The sequence below is a fragment of the Magallana gigas genome, chromosome 3 (genome assembly GCF_963853765.1).
Source record: "Magallana gigas chromosome 3, xbMagGiga1.1, whole genome shotgun sequence".
Lineage (NCBI taxonomy): Eukaryota > Metazoa > Mollusca > Bivalvia > Ostreida > Ostreidae > Magallana > Magallana gigas.
Genome location: NC_088855.1, coordinates 22,539,665 through 22,561,259, shown reverse-complemented (window position 1 = coordinate 22,561,259; position 21,595 = coordinate 22,539,665). Strand labels below are relative to the sequence as shown.

The window sequence follows — 21,595 nt, the reverse complement described above, 5'->3', positions numbered from 1 at the left end:
TATCATTTTGTGTTTTTAAACTTTTATACCCACATATATCTGAACATTTAACACGACCAACCAACAAATATTTATTTCGTGATAAGCCAGACCACTATCTACGATTGTGGGTTCTCTGTTTAATTTCAAAAAAAATATATTAACTATATGCGATATAATTCATTTATTTTTAGTTATCGTTTAAGTCTTATTTGCAAATCTATAGATAGGTGGATACATGTAAGAAAAACTCTTGTTATCTGTTAAAGCGTTAAATATGAAAGAAAGAAATAGTGTTTTAAGTGGGATAAACGTTGCTGTATTCCCTTAGCGGTGAGAGGAAACCTGCTAAGGAAGACGTGATTGATGAGCCAACCGAACGCTCATCATCATCCTAATGTAAATAAACACATCGAACTTCTGTTTACATAGATGGCGCTTCAATCTAACTCGTGCAGAAAACGAGAAAAACACATCGAACTTCCTTTTGAACGAGATGCAATTATAATGCCGGATTGCGGTAAGTAAAGCGCTGGCTTTAACTACAGAAAATGAGAGAGAGAGAGAGAGAGAGAGAGAGAGAGAGAGAGAGAGAGAGAGAGAGAGAGAGAGAGAGAGATGCATATATTGCCGGTTTTAGAGAGAGAGAGAGAGATATGCATATATTGCCGGTTTTAGAGAGAGAGAGACTTTCATGACTTTTTTCTTAAGGGTCTGGATTTTTAAGAAGAAAAAAATACGACGAACAAATCGGTTTCATCTATATAATAAAACTGCCATGTTAACCTATGTTCACGGGAACAAAAACGATGGCACACATTTTTCTAGTTTCTGTAGCAGCACATTGGGTTGATGCAGCTCGCTGATAAAACTGAAGTTGTCAGTTTCTTACAACATTAATGACATCAAATTTTTGTTGTGCCTCTGTGCTATGTTTTTACGAGCTCGCCGATTTATCTTTCAAACAAACCCCACGATGTGTTAGTGATTATCAAAACACATGTAATACATTAGAGTTCCCCACAGTTAATAAATCGGGAAAACTGATATCGGGATAGAGTTGGCCTTATCGCATAGTTTAGATTTAAGACGATCAAATATCTTAAAAAACCAGTATGTGTAAACGCCTCATGTCAATTAAATAATTAAATATATCACCGTGGACATAATTCTCAATCCATCAGCCATACTTAGACCAATTAAAAGCGCCGGGGGAAGATTCTATCGGTGACCTCCAGTGACACTGGTAGTATACCGTTCAGGAGCAGCTATCAGCCGCCACTTGTGCACATCATTTTCGGAAATAAGCAGCACCCCAGGAATGTGATAAGACAAGAACAATAAAATATATCTACATGTAAAAGAGATGTTGCACACTGGGCCAATAACATCGGCTTCTTCCAAACATTTTTTTCCCTTTTTTTTTTTTTTTTCGTGTTTGGAGATGTTGCCAAAAAAAGTGACTCATCTTCGGGAAAGTTGATGATAGTGTATAACTTTAAACTTTTATTTTCAGATTTTTAATATTAATTTGACAAAAACTATTTTTAAAGACTTCTATTCAATTTAAATGAAAAATGAGAATAAAATTTTTGTTCATCTCAATCAAAATAAATTAGCATCAAAGTGTTTTACATGTGACCTAAAATAATTTTTTTTTAATAATTTTACAATACAACTGAATTATTTCAAAGACGTAATTTGACTGTCACCATTCCCTTAACATTTACACTATTGAAATTTAAAATGTAATCTATCTTCAGATCTCGTGAGGGAAGAAACATTTAAAACACTTGACATTTCCCGCAATTAGTGCTCTACATGCGGTTAACGAACCAAAACAGACAAATTCAAGCCATTCAAACACAAGTTTAATACACCTCAACTGATATTTACAATTTCAACACCATTTAAGTATATGTTTTTCTCCTCTCCATCCATCTTAGAAGCAACGTAGCGTTTATAATGCCAATGGGCGGTGGTTTTTTGTCGTTGAATTTTAAAATGATGAGGAAATTAGTTTCCATGTACTTGAATATTCACAGTGCCCGAAAAACGTCCTTTAAAACCTGAAAATGTTTTAAAAAGTTGTATGATTATCAGATTTTTTAAATTTTCAATGATTAATATTAGTTAAATAATTAAGTTGAAATTCATTCAGATCTATAATAGAACACACATGGCTTATCATATATGTATATTTCTATAGAATGAATTGGCACTCACAAATACATTATACACAGAATGTCAATGCAAGAAAGTTAAACACACCTATAGAAATCATGGAAAAAGAAAACAAAACAGATCTTAGATATAAATTAGAAATGGATTTTGTTTCTTACAAAATATTTTTCATTTCAATTTAAATGTTGATTGCCAAAAAAAATAATTATGTAGTTGTCTTTAAATACTTTATTACTAGCATTGTTTAATTTCATTTTTTTTTTTTTGGTGTTTTTTATTGTTTGATTTATCATTTCATAGAAATACAGCGCAAAATGTTTAGTAACCTTGCTCAGAATTATCCGTTTTATGTGAGCGGTGATTTACATAAAATGAAGATGTCTCTCCAACTTCATTTATTGCTATTTATACAAATTTTTTATTTCAATCATACAGATATAACTGCATATCTTATTTTTGTTTAGAAATAAAAAAAATATACATATATTTGTTCTTTTACAAAAGGCGTTCTATTATTTATATGAATTTTAAACATTTACATTGACGAAAAAATGCTTGACAAAGGAATTTTCCCCCCATGTTCGCAAGTGATTAATGACGCGATGGACGAAAAGCACTAAAGAATGATTTTTAAAATAGCCAGTTTCCCCATAAAAAAGAATAAATTTAAATTAAAATTGTTCCAGAATCACATATATGTACATATCGTCATGCTCATCACTCAACGTCATTTATAAAACTTTACTGACACTGTTTAAAGTACAATATTTATCACATGTTTATAGTACTTCAAATCTAAAAGAGGAAAAAGAGTCAACAAATGATATATTGTATCTAGCAGGAGAGAGAGAGAGAGAGAGAGAGAGAGAGAGAGAGAGAGAGAGAGAGAGAGAGAGAGAGAGAGAGAGAGAGAGAGAGAGAGAGATGTTTATGGTATGAAATATTGAGATTTTTTTTAAAACTAAAATTAAACTTAACTAAATTGAATGGATTGTAATTGGTCATAAATCAATACTTTGAAAGGTATCAATGTTTGATTGCCCAAAATCCAGTGATGGTAATAAGGAATTTTGAGGCTTTTCCGATGTTAATTTATTTGATTTCTACAATTGCAGATTACCTTTTAAGGCTACACATTAACACCGTTCTGTTTCCGATTGTTGATTGCCATGTTAAGAAACCTGCGTTTCAGTCTTCCATTTTACTTCTATAACGAGGTGCATGTAAACTTAAGAACTAAACAGCATGCATTCACCTTAAACAATTGTATATTTTATGGTAGTTTTATTAAAAGCTATTTTTAAAGAAAGGATAATGAAAACTGAAGATGCGATATATTTATATCTGCCTACATGTATAATAGGAAGGAATTCGTCACTTTACTAAAACTAGATTCTAACAAAAAAAATTAGACATTATCATCATTTTATCTCGTAAAACACCGGTAAATTGTGAATTTTAACAAGCATTTCAGAGAAATATGACAGCTTTGGAGTTGCACGAAGATTATTAATTTTAATTTTACTAGAATTATGGCACTGCAGACTCGAGTCCGGTCATAAAATGGAGCCGTAAAAGAGATATACTTAAAAAAAAAAACTTCAAGTAACTAAGTAAACAATAATTGTCTGTAACCGTGTGTATTGTCTGAGCGCCTTGTGGTTGGCGCTCCATTCACCATGCAATTGCAGAGCGTAAGACAAGGGGCATTGAAAACTACCGCCGTGAAATTGAATACCAGTAGATCCTTCTTTTTTAAATTTATTTTTAAAAAAATCCAATAATTAATCTCTCTCGGAAAGTAATGAAGATAAAGTGAGAACAGGGCGTCTAAAGACTATATGCATATTTATAGATTAACATGGATACAACTTGTCCCAGGCGTAAAACACGAAACAAGAATTCATCAAATGTACCAAATACTTATCTCTTACATAACTCATGGCCCCCGTGATCCATCTTTGGGCCCTCGTCTTGGGACATGCTAGGATAATTATGGAATATTTGCTGCTATATTTGTGCTTTTTATCTCTAATTTTTCATAGTGACTTGAATAAGCTGGTACAAATAAAATCGGTCTTTGCATGCACAGTTATGGAATTCCATCCCTCTGCATTTTCTGAATGGTTTTTTTTTCTCACTTTGATGGACGATATTACACCAAATGTATCTTTTAATTTTGAGGACATTTATTTTCAGGTGAAGTTCTTGATCAATCTTTTCCCTCACCCTCATTATTTGGTCGTAAATAGGTAAAAAATGGAAATCAAGGTTTTGGGAGCTTGACTCATGGATATGCACTTGCGACACATTTTGCAGCTTTACGTATGCATGTGGTTTTGAGTCATGATGACCGAAATCTATCCTTCTTTTCTTTTTCTTTTTTTACAAATAAAACCAACAATTCATTACTCTGTGGCGGACGCATCAAAATGATAATTTGGTGCAAACATGATTAAATTTATAATAAACAACACTTATCAGCTAAAAGAATAGTCATGAAAAAAATTGAAAGTGAGGTAAAATATAAACGCAATACATTTCCTACGGGTGATACCGCATGCAAATTTCAAAATACTAGATTCTTCCTACCTAATTTACTGATTGATACATGTAAAGATTTTGTGTCTGTAATTTTTCAATTTCCTTCCCAAAAGTGTGGGAATTATTTACGTATTTATTAACCTTAGAGGTTCAATTGAAATTTTATGGTGACAAGTTGAGGCTTTTTTTTCCATAAAACTGATAGCAAGGCCAAAATGACCCGATATCTCGACCTCTGAAGTCGACATCTTGACCCCTTCAAAGGATATCTTGTTCAGTTCAACTTTGACAACATGACCCGTCATGCTGACAGCATTGCCTCTAATCACATCCAACTCTCTTTTAAACCGACATCATAACTTCATGAGCTGACATTTTGACCCTTCAAAGCCTAACATTCTTATCTTGTACTCAACACTGACAAATCACTATTATTTTTTTTTATAACACAAAGTATATATTTTACGACTCTAAAGAAAGCGTGTTTTTGGTTTTTTTTTTTTTTTACTGAAAAGTGAAGTGTATCTTTTAATGAGTCGCTGATTTTCTCTTCTCTACAAGAGTGTTTCTAGTACGATTGTGATCTTTTTTTATCATTCTGCTGATGAAAAAGAATCTGTACAAAGAAGGTGGTTATATAGATCTCCAAAGCATAATGAGCTATGTCATTAATCATTCGTTAAGAGGACGGAATAGAAACTTATTGATGAATTGTTTAGCAGACAGATCCCCTCATATCACCCTCAAAGATCGCTCCATTCACCTGGTTCCCATTCAATGTAGGGCAGATTTTAATTCGTTGCGGAGCGGAAATTCCCGTAGTCCTTAGGTGTGAAACTCGTTAACAGAAACAACAGAAAACATGTGTTGATTTTATACTAATATAAAAAAAGATATCAAATGAGCAATGATTTCAAGACCACACATCAAAGATTGGAGAAAACTGATGTCTTCAGCATCGAGTATACTCAACGAACACGTGTCAAGCGGTTTCGAGATATATACGAGATTGAAATCTGGTTCGCGTTAATTGGTCATCCCTTTTTATCTTCGTTGATTTGCACTCTCTAAACACTAATACCCAGATGTCAATTTATTTTTTTAGCAAATGATGAAAATATTTACAAAACATGCACGATAAAACGATTAAATAGGTAGTTCAATGAAGATATCTTGATTTTCGTGACTGCAAGCGATGCATATATGATATTAGAATAATGTGAATTTTTTTTTCAATTTTAATATGGACGCTTTTTGGTTGACGACTATTTCAACTTAGATTGCATAAAAATCAGCTTAAACGTAATCTATTTTTGGAGAAAGCTGCTAAGTTTACTCAAAAACCTTTCGTGGAATTCTTTTATTTACCATTTTGGTTTCCTACAGAGTACCAGCACAAAGGTAGTACGAGGCAAAAATTGACATGCCTTATGTATTTATGATAATGTATGTATCATAAATCACTCCATAAACACTCATTAATGCTGTTGTCAACATAATATAACCCAAAATGCGAAGATCTTGTGTTTACTACTTTCTTCAGCAGACATTAATTACCATTTGTAGTACAAATCCAAAAACTGTCGCCACACTTAAAATATTTCCCCACAACACACGACGAATGAAATCTACAGGATTTTTGACATAATAGACGCGTGTACATTTCAAAAATAGTCATGATATTTTACACGAAACTTATTCTGTACAGGTAATAAAAACATACATGGTGTTTAATATAAGATGTAATTACCATTAAGAAACGTAGTAGTTTTTTAAGATAAACAAATAAAAATCTTAAATTAAATGTGTTTAACAACGCAATTCCATTATGTATATATCGTAAATTGAGGAAATAGAGACCGATAATAGAATATAGAAATGAAATTAATTCATGTTTGAACTGAGTGCTCTTAATAAATAGATTCAACCATTATTTGTGGGTTTTCTAATGAGAATTTATAGCATTTAGAAAAATCGATCATTTCATAATTAATTAATCCATTAATCAAAATACACTGTCATTCATAAACTTATTATGTAGACCTAAATATTATCATAAGAGTTTTACGATTTAGCTTTTGAAATGAAGATGCATAAAGATATATACATATACTCGCAATACTACTCTTATCATATTATATTACGTTTTTCAATAAAAGAATTAATCAGTTGACAGCAGTTTTACAACAAGGGCACAAAATTTTAAATACGCCATCGGCCAGAGTTTCAAAAAGTGATTTCATATCTAGATCTTACAATATACATGCATTGCAATACAATAATGCACCCGTGTTCTTTTCAAATAATATCCCACTGCCACCGACTAAATTTCTTAATAAATGTATACACTAATTTACAATTATTAAGTTAATTAGTATAAAAACAGCCATGCATGCATTGGAGAACAAAACATGAAAATCTCGAATTTCTCATACTATAAATAACTGTTCCTCACAATATAACGAAAGGATTACCAAAGGCATGCTATTTTTATCGTGAGCGTATACAAAAATAACAATTGCACAAATGAAAAAGTAATTTTACATTTCTGGTGACTGCACTTGTGGTATTAAAGGAATGGAGAGCGAAATTTTAATACATTTTTTTTTACCTTCGCAGTACAAGTTTAATGTTACTCTACATCATGAATGCGATACGGTGAATGTAAACCGAACCATATAAGGGCCGAAAAGATCAACGCTGCAACTATTTAATTTCGTATAACACATGTTGTAAGCAGATAAAAAATTTCACTTTTCTTGGTCACAAGAGCTGATGTTAATATGCTGCGATACATGATTCCGACAAGACGGCAGGGAATTTATTGTCATATCACCAGGAGGTGTACGGTTCCGAATAAATAAATTTTTTAAAAAAATTTCAAAATACGCAAGCTTTGTCTATGACAGCAAATTAGATACAGGTACATCAATTAATAGCGCGTGTTATGACATTTTTACAAGCTTCAGATGACAATTTACTACTCCAGTTCAGACATAGCAGGAGTATTTTACGGCAAATTAATTGAAATTATTATAAATAAAGATGAAAAAGGGGTTAGTATATTTCTAATTTTACACACGCCGTGTGGTTATTTTTTGCGTTTTGTTAAAAAAGTGTCCGAAAGATTGAGTCATCTTGCACTTCTGGAAAGCATATCTACCTGCCTGGTACAGAACATCGTGGAATTTTGAAACAGCACACCGTAAACGGTGTTGCGTTTATGTTGCATATGCTATAAGTTTTACCAGTATCGTTTCCTTAAATTCAGTGCCCCAAAAATGTAAATGTTTATATTCCGTTCCCTTGGTTAGATTGTACATACATGTATATGTGTATTAAAACCACAACATGCTTTTACATGTATTTTATAAACAGAAATTTATTCGACGTTATTTGACCTCCTGTGCGTAATGTAACCGAATATATTGATACGAAAGAGGGACAGTGTCTAAGTTTGTTTAACACATCTGTTGAATTATATATATGCACACATAAGAAACATGATATAACAAAAGGGCATCAATACAGGTTAGTCACGAACTGTAACCGGGTAAAATTAATTTTAAAGCGTCCAGTCTATGACAGGTAATTGATAACTGAATGTTGGCTATATGAGACTAAGCTAAAATAATAACGACTCTGAATTTATTTTATAGCTGTTTTGTTCCTGAAGAAGTTTGCATGTGACGGACCCTAAACTCTCCAGTCCTGCAAGGAAGTTTCCGACATGTAGCAGAGAGAGCCAGCGAAGCATATTGCTGTGGGATTTCATCCCATTATTTATGAAGATTGAAAAATCAATTAAATAGCTTGCAAATCTGCCTGAATAGCCAAATTATACATTTTCTTTCTATTAGGATCTGAAAATCAGAGCCGTCTGTTGGCATGCGATGCAAATATCCCTGCGACACGTGCTAAAACATTTAAACGATCAAGATTCACAGCGTGCGCTGGTTCAGGAGAAAAGAGACAGCCAATCAGCGCTCTAAATTACACGTGTCTTAATATAACAAACAGAATGTTATGCAAAAACAAATTAAGGGACTCGTTAGGAGCCTGATGGCTTGGTCAGATAGTTTGCATACGGTTCCTCTGTCCTGTTCGTTCCTGATCGTCTTTGAAGTAGTCTAATTGCTTGTCAATCGTGTTTAGTATGCCTACACGCAGTTTTGTGGATTACAGTTATTGTCATTAAAATGTAATCAATTTCTCATAATTTTTTGTTCTTTTTTGTCATACCAGTTACGAAAATTTGGCTGTACTCATGAATCTCTGGTGATTTGATACAAGGGAAGAAACATCGTTGTGCCGAATCGCATTATAATCAAGAACTGTAGATCGAGCAAGTCTTAGAATAGATGAGAATCTATGCCTTGATCGAGCAAAAATAGATGAAATGTATGCTTTAAAAGAGAATCTGATACTCTTTTTAAATAAATATTGAAAATATTTAATATCTTTGAAACAATACCTCATTAAGATGTATGAACTTTAAATTCAAAATATTTATGATATTTTCATACACTTTAAACATATTTGAATTTCTCATGAGTCAGAAGTCAAAGTAGAATAATGTGAATACCTTTCGCAACCCTGGAGTTTTTCACTTCGGTTACGACATCATTAGAGAATAAAAAAGATGAGTGACCTTACGTTATTATTATTTTTTGTTCTTTTGAAAAATGCAGGCAAAACTGCAGAATGAGTCATGCAATGTGTTCTTTTTCAATCTGTTTTATTTGTGGACGTTCATAGTAATTAACCCTTCGTGCTTTATTCTAATAAGGTTCCTTAGAATTTGCATTCCTGCCCATGTGCGAAGAATACTATAATAAACTGGGTCACTGTATCATCACAATTCTCTCTATATTTTTTCCCCTCTCCTTCTCTTTGTAAGATTATCAAATTCTTTATTAAACTTCAAAGTAGAAAAAGATTTCAACGTCACTGAAAAGGTAAAAAACTTTGTGCACAAAGGAACAAAGGACTACGCAATTGGTCATTAAAAATTCAAGAGTCTAATGCCAAAATATCCCCTAAACCCTCTCCCATAAAATACATAATAATTGGTAAACTAACTGGTAACTGTATCATATTATTGTGAAAGTGGTTTAGAACGGTTATTTTTTTTTCATGTATATTTTATCATTGGTGTCGTATTTTCGCTCTCTATCGTCTATCATATTTTAAATCACCTTATATTGAAATTGGTTTAGAACGTTTGTTGTTTTAATATTTTATGAATATTTCATTAATGATGTAATATTTTTCCTCTCTTGTTGCCAATTTATAACAACCATATTTCACATCGTATAGATTGTTTGGTTGTTGCTATTTAAGGGTTAAACAAATGATAACTATTAATTTCATCAAAATTCTTACAAATCTCTCGAAAAAAAACCTATTTATAAGATTTCTCTTTTTTAAAAATGGCAAATAATTCGTTAAGGGCAGATAACTCTTTCAAAAAGTATTTAAGTCCAAAAGTTTCAGTCAAGAGAGTTCCAACAGTCGTGTGCATTTGGTTTATGTTAATGTTCCTTATAACTCGTGTTAGATTAATCAAAATTGCTCGTTTCTCATCAGTTTTACACGAACTACTAATAATTTTAGCTACTCTTTTTTCGAGATGTTAACAACAATATTAGTGTATAACGCTTTGAATTCAATGAACAATTTAAACCTTTTCCTTTTTGTTTATTATTTGTTTATGTGTAGAGTCCTTTTGATATTTTTTTTACCTGAATAAAATAAAATTGAATTTAGATTGAATTGTTAGTGCTTCACTGTGTGACAAGATCACACAAGGAGGGGAATTCATGAAGTCAAGAAATCTATAATCACATTATAATCTTCAATGCAGATGCGTGCTCTGGAAAAATCCATCAATTTCTTTTACTGAGGAAGCATGTCTTAACCAAATAAATTGAACTTGTGACAATGAATGACATTATTTAATCACGAATCTTATTAATGTGATCAGCCAATCGACAAATTGAACTGTTCAAAAACGGAACTGACACCAAAAGCAACATCCTTTAGCAGATAAGAAATGTGATGTGTCACTTTCGCACCATGTGCGAGTTAATAGAAAAGAAAACCCCGAAAATTTATTTAAAAGTTTTTACTCTTGAAAGGTATATCATTTTCCCAGATGTCTGGTGGACGGAAGAATAAGAAGCAGACGATAATATTTCGAAATACAGTCGATCGACCTTCATCAGACAGACATTTTTTCGATCATCGTGTGCTTCGTGATTTAGGAGCGAAATGTTGAAAGATGCATTGATGTTTCCGTCTTTTAAAACTTAATTTGAAGTATGTAAATCAACATTCTGTGAAAGTGTGTCATAGGAAGACATAATTTAAAAAATTAATTGATTTCAAGTGGGTTAACGTTTATATATATATATAGCAACTTCTTGTTCTGACATTATGCATGTATGCACAGTGTGCACGCACTTGTATAGCATTTTTGCTAAGTTTTAAAATAAGTTAATCAAGAAACATTAATTTACAAAAATACTAAATTTTTCAAACTAATATATATATATATATATATATATATATATATATATATATATATATATATATATATATATATATATATATATATATATATATATATATTTATATTTGCATGCATGCTTTCTAAGGGGATATATTACTTACCTTTTTAATAAGATATACAAAATATTTTGCAAAAAACCCCAATAATCTGAATATATATATAAACTAAATATATGGGGAAAAAAGTTCATAAATGAACTAATGACATGCATGTTAACATGGACACTTAGTAACATATTATGATTTCGAAGGGTGAAAAATAGCCAGACTTAATTGTTTATTTATGATAATCAAATTCAAAAATTACGGAAAATGAATCACAATAGCGATGAATGGACAAATTACTCAATATAAAAACACTATTCGTTGATGACTCCCCCCGAATGCAAACCAGTAATCGGGCTGCAATTTCATCGGCTTCCGACCGCCAATTGCAAGTCTGTAACCTGCACGTCAGACAGACATACTTTGCAGTGACTAAAACTGGTTTATATTTACAATGCATTGTCCTTACCTTGTCTCTGAAGTTTTTTTTTTTTACATATCGAAGATATATTGTTGTTGTTTTTTTTTAGTTAAGAAATGATGACGCACTATTGATAAAGAATACATGACATTACTTGTAACAATTTCTTTTTAAATTGTATTTAAAATAGATTTGTGATTCAAATGTTAACTTCATTTAAAATTAACTTACAGTCAACATGCACAGAATAAATAAAAGTTTTATAAAACTTTATTAACTTTAACCCGGATAACTATATGGAACTATCTATTGGACAGATATTCATGCCAAAAGTATGTCAAAATTAATGAGCCGGATATCCAAAAACTGTGTAAATTACCATTTGGCTCATTTGACAACTTATTAGTTAGGAAACAAATTTCTCTGTCTAAAAATTATGTGACAGGCTCTTGAAGGACTCCAGACTTGTAGAAAAAGTGCGATTTGGTACAAACTAACATGTATTTGACTTAAGATAAATTCATTTAAGTTGTGAATTTTATTACATGAGAAACAATCTAGCTACTTCAACTTAAGCCGCCCTTATAATATGTATTTCTTTATCAACAAGGCAAATGAAAATGCTAAGCAATGCATACATACAAATATACTGTATCTTTCATCCGTTTAAGACTGTGTATTAAATTAGCAAAATATTTTTAAAAAGTTTCTGAGAATTTTTTTCTACAATTTTTTTTCAAATATTCTACATATAAATATAACCCTTTGACAAACACATTTTATGATAATTATACTCTAAAATACATGTATATATTTATCTAATAGTATCCGCCATGACGGTCGACTGATGTCTTTTCGCCGGAAATAAGCGTGGCCCCTTAAGACGTCAACTTTTTTGTTTTTTGATTAAATTTGGTCAAATTGACATCTTTGTTTTTGCATACGCTAAGTGATCTCGAGATTAAATGGAGACTTCTTGTTCATTTGTCTGGCAGCCGACGAGTTCATAGAAACGGACATGGAATTCTCGTGGGACGCTGGATCGGTATTGACAGAGAACTCCCCGCTGACGTGGTAAATTAAGTAAGCAATCAATAAAGAAGCATTTAGAGGAAGCGAGAGGATCAGCAAAAGAAGTTATCACTTTCATTAAATACTAATAGAGGGAAAGTCATCTCGTTGAAATTACTGATCACATTGCGCATACAATTAGCGCAATTCTTAGCTTGTTTATTACTGAAAAATTTAAGGATTCTCAAAATAAAATTGAAATTTGTTTAAAATTCAAGATCACGTGTCAACATCAATAACTCAAGTTACAGACAGTTTATAAATAATTATTCCTCAAAATTCGTCAAAAATTATTTTTCAAACTCCAGATCACATGCGCATATACATGTATAATTAGCGCAAATAAAATCTTTTCAAATTGTATAAATTATAATTTGTAGTTTTCCGTCAAAATTCTACTATAAATTCAAGAACACATGTACATAAAATTTAAAACAAACGAAATCTTGTTAATAATTAAGTTGTTTAAGATTCCTAAGGAATAGAACCACTTTTTTTTTTATTCAAGACAATATCATTCTTCATATACACAAATGGATACATACAGTTTTCTCCTCTGAAGATGATTTATAACCAGAATATACAAATTTATTCAAACTAGAATGAATTTTTATTGTCTATAAATGAACACACAGTAGCATCAATTTGAATATGTAAAGGAAGAAAAAAACATGATCGTATCGTAAATTTCAAAATATACATTATACTAATAAATAATGGAAAAGTTTTCTGCGATGTGGAATAGAACTAAACTTTGCCTGTCAGCTTTTGGGAGGAGAAGTCTATGCTAAACTGATGTTGATGATTTTCTTGTACTTTGCACAATACATAAACAGTTATATTTCCTGCAGTGTTTAGTTTTGAAATACCACTGTTTCAGCATAAAAAATTAAACAATTTACATGCCTTTCGTAAGGATTAATATAAACAAAATTTAAAACCAGAAATCATAAATCTTGGTAATTATACAAATATGGTGCATATTTGAAGTTAATTAACAAATACAATTTGCAAAATGAATGTTCTTCAATTTCCTGTCGAATCAAAGGGTGAACTTGTTGATATAACATTCATATTGCTGAAAATAGAATAAGAATAAGTTTTTTTCACCTCCAATTCTTAATTAAGAGCCTCTATTAATATCTCTTCAAAGAATCAAATATTTGACCTTTAATTGTCAAGAACATTGTTGATATGTGTGGGGTTATTCTGTGTGGAACCGTCTACACAACAAAGACATGACAAGCGCTGTGGACACCTACAATGTAACAAGTATAGGTATATAACAAGCAAACCGACAACATGTAAAAAATGATTTATCAACAACTGAAAACAGCAACAAAACCAAGGTATGACAATCTGAACAATTCAACAGCTATAGATTTATCATTAGGGAGACGTTTGAAGCCTTTATCAATCCTCATTACCATGACGTTTCCAATGGTAATCTCAAAGCCGAAATATCACTGGGAGAAATGATGGGGACATAAAGTCGCGAGATTCTATATAATGGTTGAAGGGATTCTTTGATATTCATCTCTTGTGCTTCAACATTTGTATAAGCGTGTCCGCTTAAAGGCGAAACATGATGGATAGTTGCTGTTTTCATCATTGGAACATCAAGTTTTTCTTGAAATTTTTTTTTTAAGTCGAAGGGTATAATTCGTTGTAGTAGCCATAACTCCTGATTGTGTCCAGGCGGCTTTGAATCTCTGCCTGCTCTTATACTCTATGGGGAAATCTCGGCCTGGTATCGTGGCTTATTATTGACAAATAATGTCACAGCATATTCACTGCGTGGCAAAATGGTTATTTACAATGGCGAATGATCCCTTTATCTCCGACAACAGTGGTAGCATTTGGAGTCCGTTTGGACACACACATTCTGTTATCAAAACCATCACGTCATTATTTCCAGTTACGAGCGACGCGGACGACGTAAAAACGAAGATAATCGCAACACAGCTTCTCACTGCGCTTACTGCGTCCCCCATCATTTTGGCTTTATTAGATTAACTTTTTCTTTATAGTGGTGACTTTTTCACTTGATTGTACCGCTTGTGACCGTATTGCCTTACTAAAACTTCTAATTGTTCAATATGGTTGGTGCCAATCTGCACAATAAACGAAGATTACGTGCCGTTCTTGTCTGAATTTTGGTTGCTCTCTCTCTCTTGATTGTTCTTAGATGGCAACTTTATATTATTTATTTGCATCATGTTTCAACGAACTAATTAAACTTTGATTTATTTACAAATCCCATTTCATCCTCAATTACATAAATTTACACGAATATGCCTGCATATTTATAAAATATGGGTCAACGAATGTTTAAGTTACTATTTCTGCAGCCGTATCTGTCACATTAAAGAAGATTTTGTTATTGTACAACTTTCAGATTCGTTGGTGTCTTCAAACCTATTTGGAAAAACCACAAAGAACCTTATCATTAGGTTAATGACCGTTCCTTAGTTGTTCAAGCAACACTGAATAAATTGGTAGGAGTCTTGTATTAAATATCAATTTATATTTAATAAATTTTTAAGTATTTAAAAAAAAAATCGTTTCTTTCGATTTCATGCTTAAAATCAATGTTAATGCTCAACAGAAATAAACTGATACAAATGTTTGCAGTAGAAAAAAATGTACACCATAATGTTTGAGCAGTTACCTTTATCATATTATTTATCTGCTAACACTATGACTCACGTGTATCAAAGGAAGAGACATCTGGGTAAACACAACTTTAACAATATGATAAAAATATTGCTTATTATTTTATTAGCAAAACAGGTTTCATGTTTATGGAAAATAGGTCCATTGTGTCCAATAAATATCATTTATCATTATGACGTCATGGGACCACAAGCGGCCATTAGAACCAATTGAGCAGAGCATGGCGTATGTCCGGAGTCAAAGATATTAAACTGATAGCAGATACAGCTGTATTTAGCATAATTTCCATTTGTCTGACAATGTATTGTGATGTTGAAGCGCACGACCAGACATCGGGCCTCGGGCTTAAAACATCCAAGCTTATCTTCATATGGAACCGGCAAAGTAGCCAACCCCAAAATCATTCCCCAAATGGATTTTCTGTGTTTGAATTTCGTATCAAAATCCAATTATTCAATTACCATATTTACGGTGTGGCTTTAGCATATTTTACGGGAGATGCATTGCAGACAATATTCCTTTGTCGATGGGGTTTGAAAAAAAAAATTACTATCCAAAATTACAACGATTACTGGGGCCATAAGGCTAGAGTCATGAAAACGGATTTCCTATCTGTGAAATCTTTTTTGCCGTTGGTCTATTTTGTTTACAGACGAGGAATTGAACATATTGAAAGTGACAGCAAAGTTAGAATAAAAGTAACCTATAGGATATGCATCTTTTCCCATATTCGATAAAAATTATTTTTAATTGAATGAACATGCTGGTTTTATTTCGCCCAGAAGAAAAATCGTAATCAGCTTGATTATTCTGAAATAATTTTACATGTGCGTTTGGAATAGTAATTTCTCCGATACTGTATCGCGCTTGTGTTAATAAAAAAATATCATATTTTAGGATCATAATAAATGGATATAATTAAAAGGAAATCTTTATTCTTATTTTTAAAAATCAGATCTTTGCAAAACAAAATAATAATGATAAATAAAACATGCACACACACTAAAAAAAATTGACCGAGATAGGATAGGCCAAACGAAAACCCATAAATTTAGGCTGCGTATTTTACACATTGAAACAAAAAACAATTTTCTGGTTTTGCACGAGTATGCAAGCGAAAATGACTCTTTGTCTAACGAAAGCTCAAATGGTCATGAAAGAACCTATGAATCAAAATAAATGCTTAATCCTGGACGCCAATCGTCTGCTCTGAAGATCGGTCGGCAGCTGTTTAGTCTTGATAAGCATGTCGACCCCGACATAAAATAAAAAACCACATCAGGGCTGGACGTATCAGAAGACATGCATGTCCAATTGTTAAAATCCACGAATGTTGATTTTTTAAAAGGTGGGGAAAACGCTTACAATTCTAGATAACTATCACCTGAGTAGTATATGAACGCTTCATTTTTGTTAAAAAAATAATTAATTATTCAGAAATCCGTAATTCGACAAAAGTAATGATTTTTTTATGCAACAAATAACGAAAGATCAAAAAATATTTTATAACCCGGGCTAAATTAGCTTACTTTGAATTCAACAATTTTGTATAATTAGCGCGTTTTAATCCGATCGATAGGATTATTTCTATCATAATGTACGAAAACACAGCTTTGGTGTTGAAACATTAATGACCTTGTAAAATCACACTTTTAGAGTGCTTGATATAATCAAGATATGACAGTTTCCCTTTGCTCTCTAAATGCAAAAGGAAAAAAAAAATTCGCGCGCTAAAAAAGCGCTGTCAGTGAAGATAAAAATTCATCCTTGGATTATGCAAAATAAAAAAAAAATACCCACGTAATCTGTAGTAAACCATTAATTCAAGATGAGCTCCAAAAGATAAGCTTTAATTGCCATTATGAAGGCTTAAAATAAATGTCATTCAATGCATTTTTTTTATACAGACAATGCTGGAATATAAAAAAATCCAGACTTAATATTATCTCTCCTTTTTAAAGCTCTTTTGATTAATTTTTAATAGTTCTTGAAGCCATCATTTGTTAACACAAATTTTTTAAATACTTTAAAAGAATCGGGTTATTTTAAGATATTCATATGTAGATTTTGATACCTTCGGTATTATGAAGACTTGGTATACTAGTATCTGCTGTTGAAAGGGGGTAATCAGAGATGGTTATACGGTAATATAGAAGTGAAATCGACCGTTATAAACAGAAATTGTAACTTTCATCGGCCACTTCAGACGTTACACAGACTCTGTTGAGAAAATTATCGAGAGATTCTCTAGGGAAACTTGATCATGGAACACTTGTCTCCAGTTTTAATTGAACATTTCTTTTTCTTATTTTAATCAGTAACCATGTGCAATTTTGTTAAGTTTGATCCATGCAGGGAAATAACATTGAGTTGTATGTAATGCTAAAACGTACTTGAATAGAATATGTATTTCAACAGCCGAATATGAGTTACATGTAGCAAATAGATTGATGCACAAAACTCACACCATGCAGTGGCGTGTATCAAACCGCACACCAAACCACAGCATATATATCTAGATAGAGTTTTAATTTTGTATGATTTTTGGGGCAAAGTCAGTCTAAATATCATTAAAAACCATTTTAACTCTGTCAGCAAAATGTACAAATTCAGGAACTGTTCAACGTTTTTTTCCAAACTGAGAGATCAGTTGTTTACACATCGGGATAGAAAACATCGTGTTGTTCCGTGCTCCGTACCACAGAAAGAACGACAACTACACGACCGTCAGAGAGAGCTGGCAGAGGCGAGCGCCACTCGACTTCTCAACACGAGTTTATGTTTGCAATATTATTAAACTAACAGAAGCGATCATTTCCGTCTGTTGCCGAAATGAACATGTAAAAGGCGGAGCTTCTGTCACGATGCGTTGAAAGATGCGCGAAGAGGTATGTTTAACCTTCTGTCGGTCAGACGTCCGATTTTTTTTTTAACAGGAAACCCAATTCGTTCGGCTGGAGTCTTGATGGAATTTTTGTAAAAGGGGGAGGGAGGTTTATATGATGAAGTCACTTCGATATTATATTCAAAATGTTTCAGGTATCATTAAATTGTCAAACCAATACATTATGCATATATATACGTGCTCCTATAAAATCTACCGTCGCTAAGTGTACGGTCATCTGTTCTAAGGGGACCAATAAATGACAAGCAATTCAGGTGTTCGGGTATTACCTGTAGAATACGCAATGACGATGGATATCTTAATCTGATCAATGCTTTACAAAGGTCAGCAGAAGACCGATCACCTCCTGGGTTTAGATATCGCTCGTCTAGGCTGATGTGGTCGTTGTGTGGCCGGCTCCAAGACTGTTAATGGATATTAATGGTCGCAATTAGAATTTATTCTCCCAAAAGAATTGGAATTAATCATATTTATGTACATATATACTTAAGGTCATTAATATTGTAGACATGGCTATGATTTCATAGGCAGCAAATGCACGACTTGCTTCTTTATAAACCATTTCTAAGAGTACTCCCAACAGATCTAGAACAGAGCCTATAGACGGAACATCATTTCGAATCTTACATTTACATCTGCTTGAGTAAAAATCTCCCTTCGGTATATTGTTTGCCGAACAAAAGATTAAACAGATATTATCGACAAATTTCGACATTACCCCTGTTCAGGTTGTATATCAGATTCAAACACAAAAATTCGTTTCTCCACTCTATCCCGATACAGATCTGTAAGTTTCTAACATGTAAAATATACACGCTGACATTTATACTTCCTGTGAGGAGATGTAAATTTCGGGCCGTAAAATGATGTAAATTTCCAGCGGCGGCCCCGAGCTGACATCTCTCTTGTCAGACTCTTCTGCTGTTCGCATCACCTGCTCACCTCCCGGCGCTGTGCAAGTCTCGACCCTAATGTCCCCACAAACACCTTCCAGAAGAGTTGAGGTGTGTAGTTGTCATATGTTATTTGGCAACGTTCTTGTTGTGTTCATACAGTCGCTGTGTGTTGTTTAAGCGCATTTTGATTTAGATACCTACATGTAGGTGTTACAGGCCGTGGTGGCGCGTGAATTACGATCAACAGAAATTTTATCACATGCATTGTTAGATCTACAGTATTTTTCAGATTTAAGAGAATTTTGGTACCTCAGTATGTCATCAATTTGAAATCGAGAGATAAAAAGCATTCTGTGGCGTATTATTATTTGTAATATACATGCACATATATCGGAAGAATTATCGGGTATGAGTATACATGTAACTTTGTTTTGGTTATAATGTTCTGATCGAACAACTTCATGTTGTTGTTTTTTTTTTTTCAAACAGCAATATGACATAGGCCCTGTCTCTTTCATTGTCGGCCATTCAGTCATGGTTCATTGGAATCAACAAGGTTTGTCTGACTGTGGTGCTATTCCTATAATCTGTGTGTATTTTGCTGGAGACAAACTTTTCAACTTATTTTGATGCAAGAAATAAATAGTTAAAGCACACTGAAAGCCCAACATACATCTTACATGTAATAAAACATGATTCTACAAATGACACCATATGGTTTCTGTAAGCATATCTCGAATAGTCATTGACAAATTTGACACCGAGAGGCGACAACGTGAGAGTTGGCCCCAATACGTCATCTTCTTATAAAAGGGTCAATGAACAGAAAAAATAAAACATGTAATTACTTAAACGGATGCCCCAGACAAAGATAGATGGTTTCATGTAGTGGTTGTTTTGTACGGCACAGTTCTACGTGGAAAATATTTAGACGTTTTGCCAATACATTGGGGTTTTTGGCAAAAGTTTATATCACGAGAGCAACGTCCGAGGCATGTAACTAATTAATACAGGATATGTTTACAACAAAATAAACAGATATTTCTAGCAACCTGCTAACCTCCTGCTCAATTTGAGTTTATTAGAAGGAGGCAGTGTGTCTAGCTATGTAATACATTGAATATACAACAAAAATACAAGTCCACACCCAGTTTTCGAAATACACGTGTTAAGGTAGTTTGCTCCTGTTTCTAAAAAAAATGTCTTGCTTTATTAGGATATTTCCAATGATTCGTTTTAGTGGAGAGATTGTACACTGGGCATTAGAACTTGAAGAAGTAAAAGGGCAACATAAAACCATTTCAATATTTCATTGCAAAGACATTAGAAGAGTTAACAGTCGTAAAGGGCCAAAGTTATCTTCGACTGGAGAAACTTACCGGTTTATTATGATTCTAAACCAGCTCTCAAACGATGAAGTGGTAATAATATACTACCATGGTCTAGACAAATATTGACACCCTCTCACTTCATTACGAACTTAAACTAATATTCTTTATATATATTATTGTATCTAGCGAAGTTTTTTTTTTTGGAGCCATTAATATTTGTGGAGATAATATAAGGTTTATATACTTAGCAAAAAACAAACCCCGACCATCAGTAAAGAAAAAAAACTAACGGCATTTGTACTTATAATGTACGTGTAATAATTTAGTAGGGGAATTGGTTGCAGTTTTAATTTACATGTATGTACTTTATATTCATGATATACAAGTACTTATTGGCATGTTATGTTCCTATATCGTGTTGAATTTTATTTAATGTCAATTTCATTGGAAGTTACATGTATCTGTATAGTTTTCAATTTGGTGAAACTTACCCAATAAACATCAATATACCTTGTATTTTTACGCGTTTTTTTTTAGATATTGCAAAGTATACGATTTGTCACTTGATTTTGAATTTTATATTTATGTTATGTACACCTGCAAAGCATGTATACACGTACATGTCGTATTTTTCAAGACCATTTTCGCCAGGACGTGGAACTTGTTACATTAATACATCAAATCCGACATAATGTATCTGCCACTGGTGCATCCGATAATGGAAATAGAATGAATTGATTTTTGAGATTAAGTAAACATTATCTCTGATTTTCAGGCGGGATACAATTGTATTAGACTCACTGCAATCACTCTCAGCAAACAGTCGTTTGTTCCTTAATGAAAAACAAGAATATTACACACCATTTACATAGTGTTTTTAATTGTAAGACGTGTAATGAAATATTACAGTTAGCTCCGTGTTAATTTCAGTGGTAATCACCATCTATGTAGAAATTGTTTACTAATACCT

The 21,595-nt window shown here is 32.6% G+C and overlaps 2 long non-coding RNA genes across 2 annotated transcripts; one reads left to right on the top strand and one right to left on the bottom strand.

Annotated features, from left to right (window-relative positions):
- Positions 1-270: 270 nt before the first annotated feature.
- Positions 271-8,926, top strand: LOC136273356 (uncharacterized). Its single transcript, XR_010711545.1, has 2 exons — positions 271-499; positions 8,367-8,926. It is a non-coding gene; the product is annotated as an uncharacterized lncRNA (long non-coding RNA).
- A 4,528-nt stretch (positions 8,927-13,454) lies between these two features.
- Positions 13,455-19,377, bottom strand: LOC136273355 (uncharacterized). The gene is made up of 3 exons (XR_010711544.1): positions 19,117-19,377; positions 18,668-18,802; positions 13,455-14,075 (listed from the first exon to the last, which is right to left on the bottom strand). It is a non-coding gene; the product is annotated as an uncharacterized lncRNA (long non-coding RNA).
- Between the last annotated feature and the right edge of the window lie 2,218 nt (positions 19,378-21,595).